The sequence below is a fragment of the Pteropus vampyrus genome, unplaced genomic scaffold, assembly GCF_000151845.1.
Source record: "Pteropus vampyrus isolate Shadow unplaced genomic scaffold, Pvam_2.0 Scaffold30, whole genome shotgun sequence".
In the NCBI taxonomy this organism is placed as follows: domain Eukaryota; kingdom Metazoa; phylum Chordata; class Mammalia; order Chiroptera; family Pteropodidae; genus Pteropus; species Pteropus vampyrus.
The window spans coordinates 3,479,841-3,497,501 of record NW_011888811.1 but is presented as its reverse complement, the minus strand read 5'-3'; the positions used below and the strand labels follow the sequence as shown (position 1 = coordinate 3,497,501).

The 17,661-nt window shown below is 34.6% G+C and overlaps 1 pseudogene; it reads right to left on the bottom strand.

Moving 5' to 3' along the window:
* Nucleotides 1-8,011: 8,011 nt before the first annotated feature.
* LOC111737768 lies at nt 8,012-8,130 on the bottom strand (annotated as a pseudogene).
* Nucleotides 8,131-17,661: the final 9,531 nt, after the last annotated feature.

The window sequence follows — 17,661 nt, the reverse complement described above, 5'->3', positions numbered from 1 at the left end:
TGAGCTGCCTCATTTTCACTTCACTCTCTATGGTGGTTGTTATATTTTATCCTACATGATATCTATGCATATTTAAACTGATCCTGTAGTTCTTATGGTTTTTTTTTTAATTCACATTTTTTGTTTTATATCTGTTGAATTATACTACTGACTATTAATGCCAAAATCTCAATGGCCGAACTCCGTACAAGTTTATTTTTATCTCAAGGACTCCACTTCTGTTGGTTTCGGTTAGGGATGCCCAACTGGGCCACTTTCCTTCAATCAGTGACACAAGAACACACACTTTTTACTTAATTATGACTCTACTATTTTAAAGCTGGCTTTTGTTGTCACTTCGTGGGTAAGTCTTCATTCCAGATAGCTAAAAATTGAAAAGAAGACGAGACGAGTTAAAGGATAAGGCATAAGAAGAATATATACAATGTTTATAACATTTTATTGACTGGTATAGAACCATATGGCCTTAGCTTCATGCAGGGAAGACTGGCATATAATCTAGCCATATGCTCAGTAAGACAAGAACATGAATTTGTCGATCAATAACCATCCCTTTCTAACTTTGATACTCCAGTATTGAGCCTAAAAATTTGTAAGCATTTAGTAAATGTTTGATGAATGGGTGACTAGCTGAATGTTCAAATAGATAGATGGTTGCTTCTCTTATTGAGGGAATAATGGATGAAAAGGTCAGTAGTTGCATCAAAAATGACTGGTAGAAAAGGTATGCAAATAAAAAAAAAACTCTTTGCCTTATTCTATGGCATATTATTGTCTTAGTTTTCTCCTTTCTTATTATCTCATGTTAAAGGATGAATGTAAGACTTCAGGTATAGTGTAACATATATATTAAGCTCTGTGGATTCTATTCCAACTTTAATTTCATCATTGCTCTGATTTTTTTTTCATTTTTTTCTACTATATTTACATTTATTTCTTAATCTGATTAAGACAGATTTGTACATGCAATATGATAAAGTTAATGGGATATGGCTTCCAAATACAATATTTGGTTGGATTTAGGCAAGGCATTTTTCAAAGTATAAACATAAAGTTGTATGTAAAATTGACAATAGAATTGTAAAGGTTTATAAAAACTTCAAAGTACTTATTCCTCTTTAATTTTGTATGTAATAAGGAAATAGATGGGAATGAGTACCAGAAGCAACTTATAGAAGATCCCTAAGATGTTCCAATTTTAAACACTCAACCAGACTTGGATAGATAGTCTTCATAGTTTATACAGCTTCTTTTTAAGGTTTTTGAATATTTCTCAGTGTGGTAGGCAAAATAATGACCTCCCAAAGACCTTTATGTCCTAATCCTCAGAACCTGTGAATAAGTTACATTACATGGCAAAGGAGAATTAAGGCTGCAGATGAAATTAAGTTTATGAATCAGTTGACCTTAAAATGGAAAAATTATCCTCAATTATTCAGATGGGCCTCATGTAATCAAAAAGTCCTTAAATGTGAAGAGGAAGGTAGAACATCAGTGTCAACTGTGATGTGATGTGAGAAAGACTTGACTGGTCATCCATCGTTGGCTTTGAAGATAGAGGAAAAGAGTTAGGAGCCAATGAAAATGGATAACCACTGGAGGTTGGAAAAGTCAAGAAAACAGATTTTCTTTTAGAACCTCCAGAAAGGAGTGTAACCATACAGATACTTTCATTTTAACCCAGTAAGACCCATTTTGGACTTCTGACCTCCATAACTGTAGGATAATACATCTGTGTTGTTTTAAGCTATTTGTTACAGCAGAGATAAGAAGCTAAGACACTCAGAAAACCAAAATGTTTCTAGGTTATGAATTCCACATTTTCCTCAACACATGCTGATAGTTGATCAACATGAGACCAGTAGTTTAGAAGTCTAAAAGTATATAGTTGTTGATCGAATTTGTTGTTTTATTTGCCTTATTCTGACCAAATCATATTTATGCCATAACTAGCATCTAGTATTTGGGAACCCTTTGAAAAACTCAGAAGATATGAAATGCCAAGGTAAATCTTGGCTAATAGCAACTTTATTTGGTCACATTGATGAGGTAAAAGAAAAATTGATATGTTTTTAGATTCATTTCGACTCCCATTTCCAACTTTTAGGTATCTCTCGAAAGAAATGAACCATTTTATGCAGTATCTTAACCATGATCTAGATTTTCATATTTGAGTAGCTAAATAATGGGTTATTGGTTGAAAATTTAAAAGGAACTGAAACATCACAATAGTATAAAGTATCTTTTTTGATAATTTTGCTAATTAAATTGTTATAGAAAAGTTGCAAAACTATGTATGCCCCATAGGAAGGTTTATTGCTTTTCTGAAATATTCCAGTAAGAAACCAAACTTTGAACACTTAGAAAACATCATAATATGCAAGGCCCAAAGTTAGATTACTGAATTGTTTTGAAGAGCCATCAAATAATTGATCAGAAAGTAAAACTGTGATTATAGAATAAAATCACATTTGAATTGTAGCAAATAATTGCAAAAATAATTAAAATCACAAATCCTCCCAGTAACAATGTGAAACACTTCTCTTTAGTGCCCCACAGGGATAGAACTTGTTGGCTTTGATTGGGATTAAACCTGGAGGTAAAAGAAAAGGAAAAGTGTGGTCTGGAAGAAATTATATTAAGAACATATTCTTCATAAGAAAAAAAAAGTTCCTGAAAAGTGAATTTGGAAGTTGTGTAATTTCCATTTCAAAGGATGGAATTTATTATAGTTCCTTTTAATGATTTTTAAAGGCATCAATGTAAGCTTGAGCTTTCATTTATAGATAGATTTCCAGTTCTCAGTTTATTTCTTTTTCTATTATGATAAAATAGAGCCATCTTGTTTCATATCTCTAATTGAAAGAGTAGAGACTTAATTAAGGGGAGAAATTTTGCTTCTAGAAAAATTATTGATATGATTCTTGTAAGCAAATGACTCTAGAGGAGTCAAGTAAAAGAAAAAAAAAAGATTTTGCTTATATAGCTCACATACAATGCATTGTAGTATTCATTACTGAATGAAACCATAGCAGTAGAAAGAATGATTTCTGAAAATATCTTTCATCCTTTAAAAAAAATCTGGTAAGAAAAATGCAACCTGAAACACACAGATACATTGCTTATGTTCCAGTTGGCCTTCATGTTAGCCACTCAATCTTTCTTTTGTTATATATATTGTGATCAAAGTGTAAATGTCTACCCAATCTATGACATCTCAGGTTTCTTTGAGATTTAATAAGTAGGATTGCCCAAGCAAAGGAGATACTAAGGAAAACCTTAAACAACAGATAATGATCTACTCTAAAATCTACTCTTGAATTTAAAGCGCATAGTTACAAACAACAAATTCAACCTCAATTTCCAATATTTTAAATCAAATTATTTTATTCTAAATTATTTGCTGAGCCCTTATCATATCTTTTGAACTGTCCGAGACATTTTAGACTTAAGAGATTTGTAATTATATAGTGAGAATGAAGCCTCCACACAGTAAGGCACTGGAATAAAATAAGACAGGTGGTATGTAGTTTGTTATAGGAATGAATGCAATAATAGTAAATTACTTGGTGTTTATATAGCTCCAAATTAATTTATCCTCTTTGAGTATATTCTACTACAAAAACTCAAATACTGAGTTCAAATTTTAGCTAGGCTATCTCAATATAGCTATATTTAAGAAATACATAAATATTAATTGAGCATATACTATGTCAAGTCATTGTGTCATAAAGTCAGGTTGTAACGAATAAGTAAAAAAAATAGACATTGTTTTTATCTCTTTCAGAGCTTATACAGTGATGAGAGATACATTCAAGGAAATAGGTAATTACAATACAGGGTGATAAATACTATGAAGAATTAGTTCAGTGGCCATAGAAGGCTGTAAGGATCAGGACTGAAGAATGAATAGAAATTCATCAAAAAATGGTTGCTAGAAATATTCAAGTAGAGAGACTAGCATACAGCAAATGTCCAAAGGTGGGGAAACAAAAAGAAAGGAAGGTCAAGAGCAGGAGAAGAAGGGAGAGAGAGAGAATGAGAATGAATATCAATGGCTAGGTGAAGTCTGAGCAAACATGTCAAAGGAAATGAGGTGAAAGAAAAAGCAGGAATTGTGTCATAACTAAAACACACTCAGCTTTGCTTATCCATCTATCCAGGACAAAAACATTTCCAAATGGTTGGCAACCTATCTGAAATTCATGCTCAAAAAAAGCAACACATCATCTTATCATCCTATGATTTTTTTTTTTTTTTTCCAGACAGAGCTAATTTATCCTTAGAAGGATACTGGAGGAACAGTAGAAAGGCAACATAATAAAGGCAGTGAGCATTGCCTTCTGGTCACATCTACTAAAAAATCATAGCTCTTTATTGTGTGGTACAGAGTAGGGAATCAGTCTCCAGAATGGCTACATCTCACCTTTCCACACCTTACTCTTTATACTTGTTTCTACAACAGAAGTTACACACTTGAAACTAAGAGCAACTCAAAGTCCATATGCTGCTTATAGATGTGTTTTGTTGTAACCACACAGTGATACTATTTCCAGCCAGCATTTATAAGTTTCGAAACTGTCATTTAAAAAATCCATATTCCTAGTTTTGGGATAAGAAACCTGAAGTTCTAGAAACACTGAGTTTTCATTTATTCATGGAAGAAATTGGCTGGAGCAAAATAATGGCAGCTTCTGTAGGTAGAACAGGCAAACATTAGTTTGCTGCAGTCCCAAACATTTTCTTTCATATGCCCAATCTCTACAGATCTTTGAAACGTTGATCCAGAGTATAACTTTTATGGCTATTAACCTTACTGGATTAATTTAGGTTTTACCTTGTCTCCTGGGTTGGTGGCTTGTGGTATAGTCTTTTGCTCTGCTTGGAATCATATTTTACTTTTTGGCTAAGTTTCTATCACTGTTTTTGGATCTGAATCGGTAGGCCTTCTCTTCTTATATATTGCCCCAGTGGACGAGTCCTCACATGTTTGTAGTATATCTATTTGTAGAACAGGGCTATCACCATTTGTAGAAGGTCAAATTCACTCTCATGTTCAGAGACCTTCCAGAGCTGTCCATAGCACTGAGACAAAGTCCTACCATTTACCCACAGAGATCAGTGGTAACTTTTCCGAAAAGATCACTAACTGCCCAGCTCGTGGTTCTCCTGGTCATTCTATAAACATTTCAGGTGTATTCCCAACTCAGAGCCTTTTTTCCAGCTGGCACACTCATACTCAACGAGTTTTCACCTCCTTCTTGTTTCATACGTATCTGACATTTTCAAAGGCCTACCCCAATTACCCTACTTAATAGAGCAATTTGTCCTGCTTTCTGCTGGCACTTACAGCTCTCCTTATTTTGATCCACATTTGTGGTTCTTGTTGTCATTGCTGTCACAGCACTCATTACTTTGAAGCTGTACACTTTGTAGGTTCATTCTGTTTATTATATATTGTCTGTCTGACTTTTTAGAATATGTCCTATGTCAAGACAAGAATTGGTATCTTTTGTGTTGTTGTTCATTGATCTTCTCCAAGGACCTAGACTAGTGCCTAAATAATAAATAAATGAATAAATAAATGGATAAAGTATACCTGAATATATGTGAATAAGTGATATATAATGAAAATCAAATTGCAAGAACTTCGGCTCTGTCCTACAGTTTATTCACAAGGGCTCTCACAGTCACATTCAAAAGGTTTGTTTGGGAAGATCAATGTAATACCGTCATAAAAATGTGTTAGTGTAAACGTCCTCTGTAAGCCTGACTTTTCTAATCTGACAAAAAGAGTATATTAATGCCTCTGAGACTTAGTGTGAGGATATAAATGAATAAATGATTGTAACTGTTCCTTATAAAAGTACTAGTTGTTACTAACAAAATAATAGAAACACGTTTATTCAGCATATGCCATGCATCAGGCACTATGCTAATGATTTCATAAATATTACCACTTTTGATCTCATTGAGTTCTTATAATAACACTACGGTGCAGAACATAGTATTTTTATACCCATAATTCAGATGAGAAAAACCACAATTTAAAGAAGTCACTGACAGAGCCATGACTGGAACTCAGTTTTTTGAATACAAATCACTTTAACCACTATTCTTTTCTTGTGTGTTATATTACAAGATAACGCTGTCATTGTTTCTGACAGACTCAGGCACATCTATCTCACTTTGTCTTTTCCTACACTCTTATTTCCCCCAAATGACACAACAGGGCATGGCTGCACACCAGCACTCTATCGAGGAATTGCTGAATGGTGTTGATTTGAACTAGAAGGCACAATAATAACCAAAGGGTCAAATGCCTACCAGAGCAGGAAGACTACATCAGAAAATGTTCAGTGGTTTAACAAATGTCAAATTTATAGTCTCTAGTTTGGAACAAAGGGAACAAGGCAACAAATAATAGAGAAAAATAAAGGAAATATATATATTTTTAAATTGAACATGTTTTCCTTTGGTTTCCCTTCCCTTTCTCATCTAAGCTAACTCCATGGAATGCTAGTCTACAGGAAACATTCTTATTCTATACTTAACATATTTTAGTGGGAGAAAAGCAAATGAGAGATTGTCATCTGCCCCAGATTCTTGGCGTTTGCAAGATTTTCTACAACTAGCAATGAACTAGAAATGCCGTTCCTTCCACTCAGTTGCATAGTTATGTGCTAAAACAAAAAGAGAAAAAGCAAAAAATGCAATTTGGGCAGTTGTAGTCCTCCAAACCCAGCATTTTTTTTTTAGCTTATATTTTTTCAAACGATATTCCAACAATCATAGTAATTTAGCATGTTATGTTCTTGATGCTGGTGGGCAGAGAATGATTATGTAAGAAAATAAGGTATATTGTGCTGTTTGATATTGCACTTCAGCAAAGGAGCATTACCAGCTGAGAGTAATCAGGCAGGAAAGAGCAATTAGGCAGAAATTGCCCAGAATGTGCCTGAGTTTAATGAAGGTAGAAAGGTGAAGATTGTTTATGGTTTGGTCAGCACACTGGGAGTTCAGAGTACAGAAATGTACAACTCCAAAAGGGGGGAGTGTTAGTGCCACCTATTAAGTGATCACTTTTAGATCTAAAGAAATTGCTTGCTGTGTAGGAGAATGGAGGACCACTTCAGATGTTGGGGACTCTCATAGCATGCGTGGTTTGCCCCATGTGAGTCGGCGCTTCAAGTGACATGTAATGGAGAAACAGGCTATGATCTCTGAGATTATGGCTACCTTCTTAGGAAAACACGTAGAACACGTTTAGAGGAATAGGATTGCTCCATATGAAGCAAAATGACTCAGGAAGCAAATCCAAGGAATGGGAACATTCCTTGGGTGAGGAAGTGATCCAGTAAAATGAAAGTTTCCTTAAAACAATGGTTAAAACTACAAGAGAAAATATGGGTTAGAAAGATAAGTGACACCAGCGATGCCTCACTCTGTGTGGCACTTTGCTGCTTAAACAGAACTTATACAAAAACCATGTCAGTTGCTGCATGAGGCAACATGGTGCATTGGAAAGAGCGTTTGAAATCACAGGCGAAGATTTTCATTAGATATGACCCTTGCTAATTATAACACTTCAGCCTTATTTAAAATTTCTGATTCTTGGTTTTCTAATCTTTACACTGAGGATAATACACCAAACTCATGGCTCATTGAAGTGAGAAATAAAGGAGATAATATTTAAACCAGCTAAGGCTGTGCCTGGTACATAGTAAGTCTTCATTAAATGTCGGCTCTCTTCTGTGCTCTCTGGGCTCATAAAATAGTAAAATGTCTGTTGCTAACTGATCTATTTTTTCAAGTCAATGTATTAAAATGCAAGCTAGAAGAAATAGAGACATGTTGTAAAGACATGAAACAAATAGTTTATAACATTCTGCTTATTTATTATAGAGCATTGAATCTTTTTTTTTTTTTTTTAAGGCAAGGCAACCCTTGGTTGACCTGACAGATTGCAAGGACCTTGTCAGCTTAAAAATGCTTATTATTTTATTTTTTATGCCTACAGCACCTGGTCTTCCTAGGTAGTCTCTCATTCAAGTACTGACGAGGCCCAACCCTGCTTAGCTTCCGAGATCAGATGGGATCCGGCTTGTTCAGGGTGGCATAGTCGTAGACGAGCATTTAACTTTTTAATGTTTTCAAAAAATTTCCATTTGATTTTCAGATTTTTTAATTATAAAAAAGTGTTGTTAATTTCATATTTTTACACTTTATACACTTTAAATTTTTTTCAGTGATAAAATGAAGTCACATTGCTTCAATTAGTATTTAAATTAATATCTTATAAACCTCTTACACTCAACTCACTTTTCCTTACCTTTAATTTTTCTTTATGTTGTGCTGCTTCTTCTTCTATAGTATGTATAATCCTTCTATAATAGTATTTGTACTAAGAAATATATATTTGATCTTTGTCCCCATTTCTGGTACAGAGCTCCTAAAACTCTTGGAATTACCTAAATGATAACAGCCATAAAGGTATCTTAATATTTTCATAATAAACCCCATTCACCCACACCTGAGTTTATGTTAATGAGGTCACTTTTGGAAAGCTGTTTGGTTGCCAGGCGAACCAAACATGTGATTGGAGGGTTGAAACTTTTAGTCCCACCTTTCTGACCTCCAGGGAGGAGAGATGGTCTGGAGTTTGAATCAGTTGCCAAAAGCCAGTGATTTAAGCAACCATGCCTATGTAAAGAAGCCTACATAGAAACACAAAATGACAGAATTTGGAGAGTTTTGAGGCTGGTGGAGAATCAGGAGCGTGGCATACGCAGAGAGCATGGACGCGCCATACATTTCCCCATACCTCGCCATATGCATTTCTTCCATTCGGTTGTTCCTGAGTTAAATCATTTTATAATAAATCGATAATTTCATGAGTAAAATGTTTCCCTGAGTTTTGTGATCCATTCTAGCAAAGAACCTAAGAAAGGGGTCATTGGAACATCTGTAACCAGTGGGTCAGAAGCACGGGTGACAAGCTGGACTCGTAATTAGCATCTGAAGTAGAGGAGAGAGGACTCTTGTAGGAATGAGCCCTTAAAATGTGGGATTTGATGCCATCTATCTGCATGTAGTGTCAGCATTGAGTCAAACCGTGGGACACCCAGCTAGTGTCACAGAATTGTTTGATGTTGGGGTTAAAAGCACACAAAAGAATTGGTATCAAAATCAGACCTCATCTTCTCTTCTCTTGATTCTTGTATCATCATTGGTTTATACATTATTTATAGCAATTTTATTCATATAATGTCAATAATTTTATCCATTATTTCTATTTTCCTTAATATGATGAATGTAACAGTAGGAATTAGAAATAGTATCTCCTATCATCTTTATTTTTGTTTTTAAATCTCTCTCTGTATTAGTTATCTATTGCTGCATAACAAATTACCCCCAAACGTAAATGGCTTAAAGTAACAACCATGTTATTATCTCAGAGTTTACATGGGTAAAAAATCCTGGCATGCCACCGCTTGATGCTTTTGGCTCAAGGTCTCTCATAAGATTGCAGTTAATCTGCCATGTCAGCTGGAATTGTGGTCTCATCTGAAGGTTTAAGTAGGGTAGCAGCATCTGCTTCAAAGCTCACACATGTGATTATTGGCAGATCTCGTTTCTTTCCCACATGGGCCTTTCCACAGGGCTGGCTCACAGCATGACAGTTGCCTTCACTCTGGGTAGGGTGCAAGAGAAAGCAAGAGAGGGCACACAAGACAGGATTCATATTCTTTTCATAATCTAAACTCAGAAGTGTCATACAATCACATCTGCCATAATCTGGTTACAGAAAGGAGTCAACAAGTTCAGTTTGCACTTAAGGGAATGAGGTGACACCAGGGCATGAATATCAGAAGGTAGTGACCATTGGGAACTATCTTAGAGATTGTCTCTTATCTAAAATTTCCTTTTGATGTTTACAGAAGGCCTTAGTTCAGGCCCCCAATGTCATTAAGATCTGACTACATCTTCAGATTATTATACTCTTAACTCTCTTTAAGCCATCCTCTTCACTGGCAAAATATTTGCATTGTAAAAGTTAGATCTCTTTGAGTAGTCCTCCACTGGGAAAGGGAGAAGTTCCTATTATCTTCAGAATTTAGTAACATTAAAGCCCTAGGACGGTATTCAAGGTGTTTGAAAATCTATCCCCTGCCTTCCTTTCCAGCTTTATGTCACCTATCAGTGTCTCTACTTCCTACCTCAGAATGGTCCTGGGGAGCAAGATAAGCTTGATAATTGAAGCGAGCTTATAAAATTGCTTAATATATCCCTGTGTTCAAACTGGACCATTGGAAATGTACAGGTGTAAACATCCAGATATATTTTACATAACATTTTACCAGATAATTCCTCAGATCTTAGCAAGTGAATCTACTTCAAACATGCAGAATTAACTTCCTTGGACACAGCTGCTACTTCACAGAGCCCAACAAGTCAAATCTTCAAAACAATGCATGCTTCTGCTTCAAAAATGCCCTTGATATTTTCCTAAATTTCCTCCATATCTATTCTCATACAAAGTGCTCTTTCTTTAATGTTACAATTGAACATTTGACATAGTATATTTCTAATATCACTGCTTTTTACTAATTTTAAAAAGAAACATCAAGAGACTATCTAGCCTCACATCGCACAACCAGTGAGTGAAAAGACTCAGAAACACAAAGCAAATGATCTATTCTTGTCTCAAATCCTCTCCATCATATAGCTCTGTCTCTCTTTATGTTGTTACAGTCTGTATCTTATAAAAAAAAAAAAAAAAACATGCAGATTTGGATAGATACTCCATTTTCCTCCAGCAGTTTTTTTTTTTTTTTAAAGAAATCAAAGTACAAATGCAAAAAATCATAAGTATTCTACTGGTTTCTGTAAAGAAAATAAAATCCCCTTGTTGTGAAATTTGGCTAAGTTAAAGAGTGATGTTTGAAATTATAAAGGCTCTAAAATTAACTATTAATTTAACATATAACATGCTGAATTTAACTACTAATTTAGCATATATTTTTAACAAGAACAAAAGTATTTTTTATAGAGGCAAAATCTTGCTCACGTCCATACTTAGAGAAGAGAGAAGCAGATTAGGTCATGATTATACTTACACTGTATATTTTAAAACTGTAGTGGATAACCTTTGTAAAATAATTCATCTCTAGTAAACAAGTCACATGCATCACCCATGTTTTTAATGGATGACAGTGTACTTAAAGTCTATCTATCTTTTTAATTTGTCATTGTTTTCATTCTTCATCAGTATTTTCAAATAATACTACTGAAAAGGCATTCTATTTGCTTGGGCCAAAATATGGCTATTTTTTCATAGAGCATTAGAGATTTTTTTTTTTAAATGATCTATGCTGCTCCTTCCTGCTGTAAATATTGTCCTTTGACAATCTAGTGGTATGTAGGTGTGAATGTGGGTGTGCATATTAATGAATGGAAGCAAAGCTGTAGATAAATCAGCATATGCAAATGCTGTCTTAATAAAGGGATACATTGTTTTGTTTTGTTTTATTTTGTTTTGTTTTGTTCTGTTTGTTTTTTCTACTGCTTAGGCCAGAAGAATTGCTATCAACATAAAGACTGTTAAAATGTAATGACTGCAGAGTTATCTCAGGGGGAGTAAGGTCCAGTTTTATCTCTCTGTCTCCAGGGGAGTGTATGAAAACTAAGCATAAACATTTTTTGTGTGTGGCAGATTTTTAAAGCTAATTTTTAGTAAACCGTGGCTCCACAGAAATCCACTAAGGGGAAATAAACTACTCTCGTATTAAGAGCATTATAAAATAAAATGTGTCTAGTGTATATAATATATTTAAAGGGAATTGATGGGGAGGATAATACCAATAGCATGCAATATTTAGTATGGCATGAAAATATTTTAAATGTGTATTGTAAGACCAAAAACTTGGAACAAAATAATGTTCAACTAAAAGTAAAAATTGTATAATGGCTATCCGTAGCAGAGGGGAAAATAAAACTTTTCTTCATCTTGCCAGTTGATAAAATATAATTATGCGTGTGTATGTGTGTGTGTGTGTGTGTGTGTGTGTGCATGCGTGCATGTGTGTGTTAGAAATAATGAGGGCAGGCTCTTAATTAGCTGAACAGGATTAAGATTAATTTTAAATGTATTGGAGAAAGAGCTTTAAAACACTCAGATAATATAATCTCCCATCTCATAAATCACCAAAAAGAATAAACTTACATTTTCTTGGGTATGAGTATTTTTGCTGGCAAATAGCTACTCTGAAAGGAAAAAATATAAGTATAAACCTCAATTCAATTATTTTTATTAGAATTTGAAAATTAAACATTGTTAAATGTCACATAAAGAAAAATGTATTGTAACCACAGCATTTATCTGTGTATTAACACAGAAGCTTCAATGATACATTTTCAGAATTATTGTACAGTATAGCTCATTAGCTAGAACGTATCACAGATTCATGAGAAATAAATCATACTAGTCATTACTAGGAAAATTAACTGAATTTAGAGAGCAAGGACTTTCTCATGTTTGCCTCCCTGTCACTTATAAATTTAAATAATATATAGTATTATAAACTTGTAAAATATAAACAATTTTTTGCAACTTTAAAATTCTTATTGAATTTTTTTCTGAATGTAAAATAAACAAACAAAGTAGTTTCCTGCAGTAGAGCTCTTAACTGTGAGATTAAGATGACTAATATTTGTAATAGTTCGTATTAATATATCGTTTAAAAAAAAGTTGTCAGATTTACCATTGAATATAACTGGGGTGACTACGACAACAACAAAATCTAGTTGTTTTGTAGAAAGTCCTTTTCTGAAGGGTTCATGGGTGGAATTTGAAATTTAATGAGTATAAATGTCAAGTCATGCATGTGCAGAGAAAGCGCCAAGCTAAATTCAATTCCAGTGGCAGTGAATTAGTTAACAGGGTGAAGAGATAAGGATAACTAACTAGATTCGGTGTTTAAATTCTCATTGCATTATACAGGAGCCAAGAAACTAATAAGAGGCTGACTTGGACCAAGACCGACATATTATCTCAAGGATGGTGTGCTCTCTTGTTTCACGGGAAATGCTAGGTTCGATGGCTAAGCAGCCATCCAGAAGCTGCCACAGATCTCTATGATAAAGTATTTACTACTGTTTTCTACTTCTTCATTTTCTAAAGCAATCTTCTATATGCCTAAAGTCTGATTTAATTTGCAAACCCACCCTTATAGGAATCAAAGAAGATACTGTATTTATTATTCTCATTTGAAATATGAAGAAACTGACCCCCAAAATAGTGAATGATGCATCACACTTTATTACTAACAGTGGAGAAAAGAGTCAATGTTATATGATGGCTGACTCCATCCCTTAGCACAAAGAATCATTCTGTAGTACGGTGATTCTTCAATTAGATTTTTAATGTTCATTATTTTTTTACCTGCTTATTTATTTACTTTTGACATTAGGACTTTGTTTTTTGATAAAATATTACAAATAAGTCCAGCCTATAAAACAGAATTAAACTGAGCTATTTTGATCAATGTAAAATTGTTACTAGGCTGAGGGATACACTTTCCTCTGTCATCTCCTAAAATAAGTCCTCTAGGTGAGAGGAAGCAGCTTGCAACTTTAAAGAATCCCATTTCTTTTCAAATAATAAAGGTTGCTAAAATGCTGTAATGTAAACAGGAAAAAGAACGCATGGTCTGACTTCTAGGATTCCTTGCCTTAGCTGGTTTTCCTCCCTCTGTGATAATAAAGCATCGACATCAACATATTGTTAAAGATGACTAATTTTTGACATTCTCTTGGGTAGGCTAGAATGAGATCTGCCCTCTGGAGATGCTGAATGCACACTACGAGAACAGCATGTCACAGACACAATATGGAATGAACAAATCATTTAACCCCTTTTAAGGCCAGACTTGTCCTATAACTGCTTTGGCCTAAGGTGGTATTAATTTTAAATTATTATTTTTAACTCCTATTACTAACCTTCTTCTTGACCATGCCTGTCTTCTAACCTACCAAAGCAAAACCTAATCCTATGAATGAAATGCATTTCTTAAAAGGAGTCTTAGTCTTTAAGTGGTTAAGTTGCACCTCTAGGATCTCACAGAACAATATCAGTCATCTTATGTCAAGAAAAAAATAATGTCTAATCTTTGACAGAAATGAATTACTTCATATGGGACAGCTACATTTGGTCTGATACTTGTCAGGTTTCACTGGGAGATGAGGAACTAAGAAATAGATTTCATCAAATTCTGAGATGGGAGGAAATGAAATCTTAGCAAAGAAAACAAGTTATGCCCCTGAAATGAATTGTACGAGCGGGAAAATACATCAGGTGAAAGTGAATGTTAAAATTATTTGCCAACAGATGACATAAAATATTTTGGACAGATATTTAAGGGCAGAAAAGCCTAATATTACCAGTTTATAAAATATTCATGTATTCAAGAAAACTAAATGATCTCTAGATTTGAGAATTACTTGTAAATAGTCTCCGGTTTTAGCAGTATTTTTTTTTTCATGGTTCTCCTATTTCTTTCCATGAGCTGCCTATTTGATATGGGATTAAAAAAAAAAAGATAGTTTACAGTACAAAGTTAATCCCTTAGCTTGAATGTGTCTAAGAGAACTTCTCAATACTTGCTTACCTGGATCACTTCGAATTTAAATAAGGGGACCACATGCTCTGTCTTGCATCAATAAAGAATGAAACATCCTATTTGTCAAAAGAGAAGGGGAGAGGGCCAGATAGCTTAGGGATTAAGAGCAGGTGATGGAACCTTTCAACGCTAAGTCACTTCTTACCATCTGTTTGGGGTAGGTTGACTGTGACAGAAATCATTACTATCTAAAGGCTGTTCAGTTGTCTCCTACTTGTCAAAGACATGGCAGTCTTCACCTAACTCTTGTTAGACAGATGTCCCTATCACACAAATCCCATCCTGATTAGCAGCCACTGAGTTTATCCCTTAGGGCAAAATGTGAAAGTTTCCTACCTCTGTCAACATGAGAGAAAATGCTGCTTCAGATTTTGTCTATAGGCATGGTGCCCCCTGATGCTTTATCTTTGTCTGATGAAAGGAAGATCATTTGGAGATGAATATTCTGCTCTTTTAAGTCTATTTAATATAGTCGACTCCCCAAAGTTAAAAGGCCCTAAAAATGCAATTTGCAAAATTTTAAATAGATGAACTTCTATGAGTCTTTCTTACACAAAAGAACACACTAGTTTGAGGGAAAGGTACATTCTTTGCACTCTCACATCTCAAACCTTAAACTTTAAGCAAGAATATTATATCGATTTTTATTTTTTTTGTTTATGTATAACACATATACAGAAAAGTCTATGAATGATCAGAATTTTTACAAAGTTACTACACCCATGTAAAAAGTGCTCTCATACAAATGGACCGTCACCAACACCCCAGAAAGCATTCCTTGTGGCCCCCGCCTCTCGGTTTCTACCTTTTCCCAAAACAGCCTTTATCTTTATTCCTTCACTATTGGTTTTGGGGGGTTCACTAATATAATTTAGTTCTTGATTTTTTTCTATTTAGGGATTAAAAACATTTTTTATTGCAACTAGCAAAATAAAAAATATGTATTATGCACAATAAAAGATGAAGTTTATAACCTTGAGAGTTGGATTACCTGTGGTCAAAGCTGGTCATGGTTTATACTTTCATTATCAATGGTTTCATCTCATATTTGTCTGTAGATGAAGATATCAAGAGGTGCGATTAAATGCAAGGTTTCAGACTATAACAGATAAATTATACAGAAACAGGATGAAAGAAAGGTGAAGTAGAATAAGTTCTGTATCAATGACAGTATTGTATTTCTACCATTTAATTGCATTATCATTTTAGGTAGGATATTTAACTCTTCTTGGTTTCAGTTCCTTTAAATGTAAGTGGGAATGCTAATAATGGCTTGCTAAAGTCACTTCTTCCTAAGATCTGTGATTCTAGGAAGATAGTCTGAGAAAGATTTTTTTTCCCACTTTGTGCTCTCTTAGCACCAACACTACTACAAAGTTGGAGGACTGAGCTCTTTTTATCTTTATGTAAGTAGAGATGGTAGGTGGGGGCTTGTCATGCTATCTGTTTTGAGCTGGGGAATACAAGACGTGTGAATGAATCTCTCTTTATGCCAAGGTCACAGCGAAATGTCTGTTTCAGACTATCTCAAGCCATGAGGCAACACTAACTTTGTTTAGTCTCAGCAAAAATCTCTGAGAGGTGGGATACAGACTTAATCTTTCACATTATACAGATAAGAAATGAAATCACTGAACACTCAAGTGATTTATGAAGCATAAGCTAAAAGTTAGAAAGAAAAAAAAAATCTGGTTTCTTGTGTTCTGTCAGCATTCTTTATCAGAGCTCCCTCATGCTCCTGGACCAAATATACATTTTTTATGGTCACTGGTATGCATACTAGAGAAACTGTATTCTGCCAAAGGTGGAATGTGAAAAAGACAAAAGGACCCTTTCTTATTAAGCCCTTGACCTCTGGTGTTCAGTTTTCCCAGTATTATGTGCATGTGCAAACTGCTTTATGGCAGAAATGTCAATGCCAGAACTTTAAAGAGGTTAATCAATACTGAGCCTCAATCAAAATCTTACCATTATGTTTCCAAACTCTGGAATGCTTGTGGAGACTTTTACATATTCACCGAAATGCTTTAAGAGCATGGAGGTCGGGCTCTTTAAATTGTTCAAGTGTTGCCAACCATCAGCAGGTCCCTGTAAATGATAAACAAGGAACAGAGCCACTGTCCTCCTGTTTGATACTTGTTTTCCCTGAAGAGGGCTGGAGCTGTTGGCTGAAATGTCAGAATAAAACAAGACTTGTCTATTTTTAGTTTCAGCTCATACGGTTTCCCACCTCTTTAATCATACATCAAGATTTTAAACCAGCTACCTTTTGAGAGGCTCCGAGTTAAGGAGAGCTGAAGTCAATAAATGGGGAAGATACTTTTATTCAAGTCATTGTAATACATAGTAACGTAAAGCATCTTTTTTTATTATGCAGTATCGTTGTCATTCTTTTAGGTTTTTGGCTGCCCTAATCAGTGTGTGTGACTAGATCCTTGGTCACAAAAGTGAACGCCCTGACAAGGGTTCCACAAGGAATTAAAATGAAGAACAAAACAATAGAAGGAAAAATGTAAGATATAAAAAGCGTCCTGACTAGAAATTTCATTTCAGGATAGTCTTGCCTCATTCATCTCATAACATGACCACAGAGAATGTAAGGAAATGAAGCATTATCAATTTTTAGCTCCAAAGCAGAACATTTTGGGTAATAGATAATAAGAATTGGAACAGTTACAACTGCACTGAGATCTCCGGTGGTGATCCAGTGGAGGGCACTAAGCTTAGAGAAATAATTAAATCATAGTAATATCTCTTATGTGGATAGATGATAGCGTGGTGAAAATTTAAGCATAGGTGAGAGTTTGAGTTAGAGGCATGGATAGAGTAGATACTTCATTCATTTGTTCATTCAACAGATATTTATTGATGCCTGCTATGTATTAAGATCTACTCTAAATCCTGGGAATAGAGTAGTGAGTAATAGTTGTGGAGATTGCATTCTAGTGGGAGGAAATAGATAATAACAAAATAAATTTTT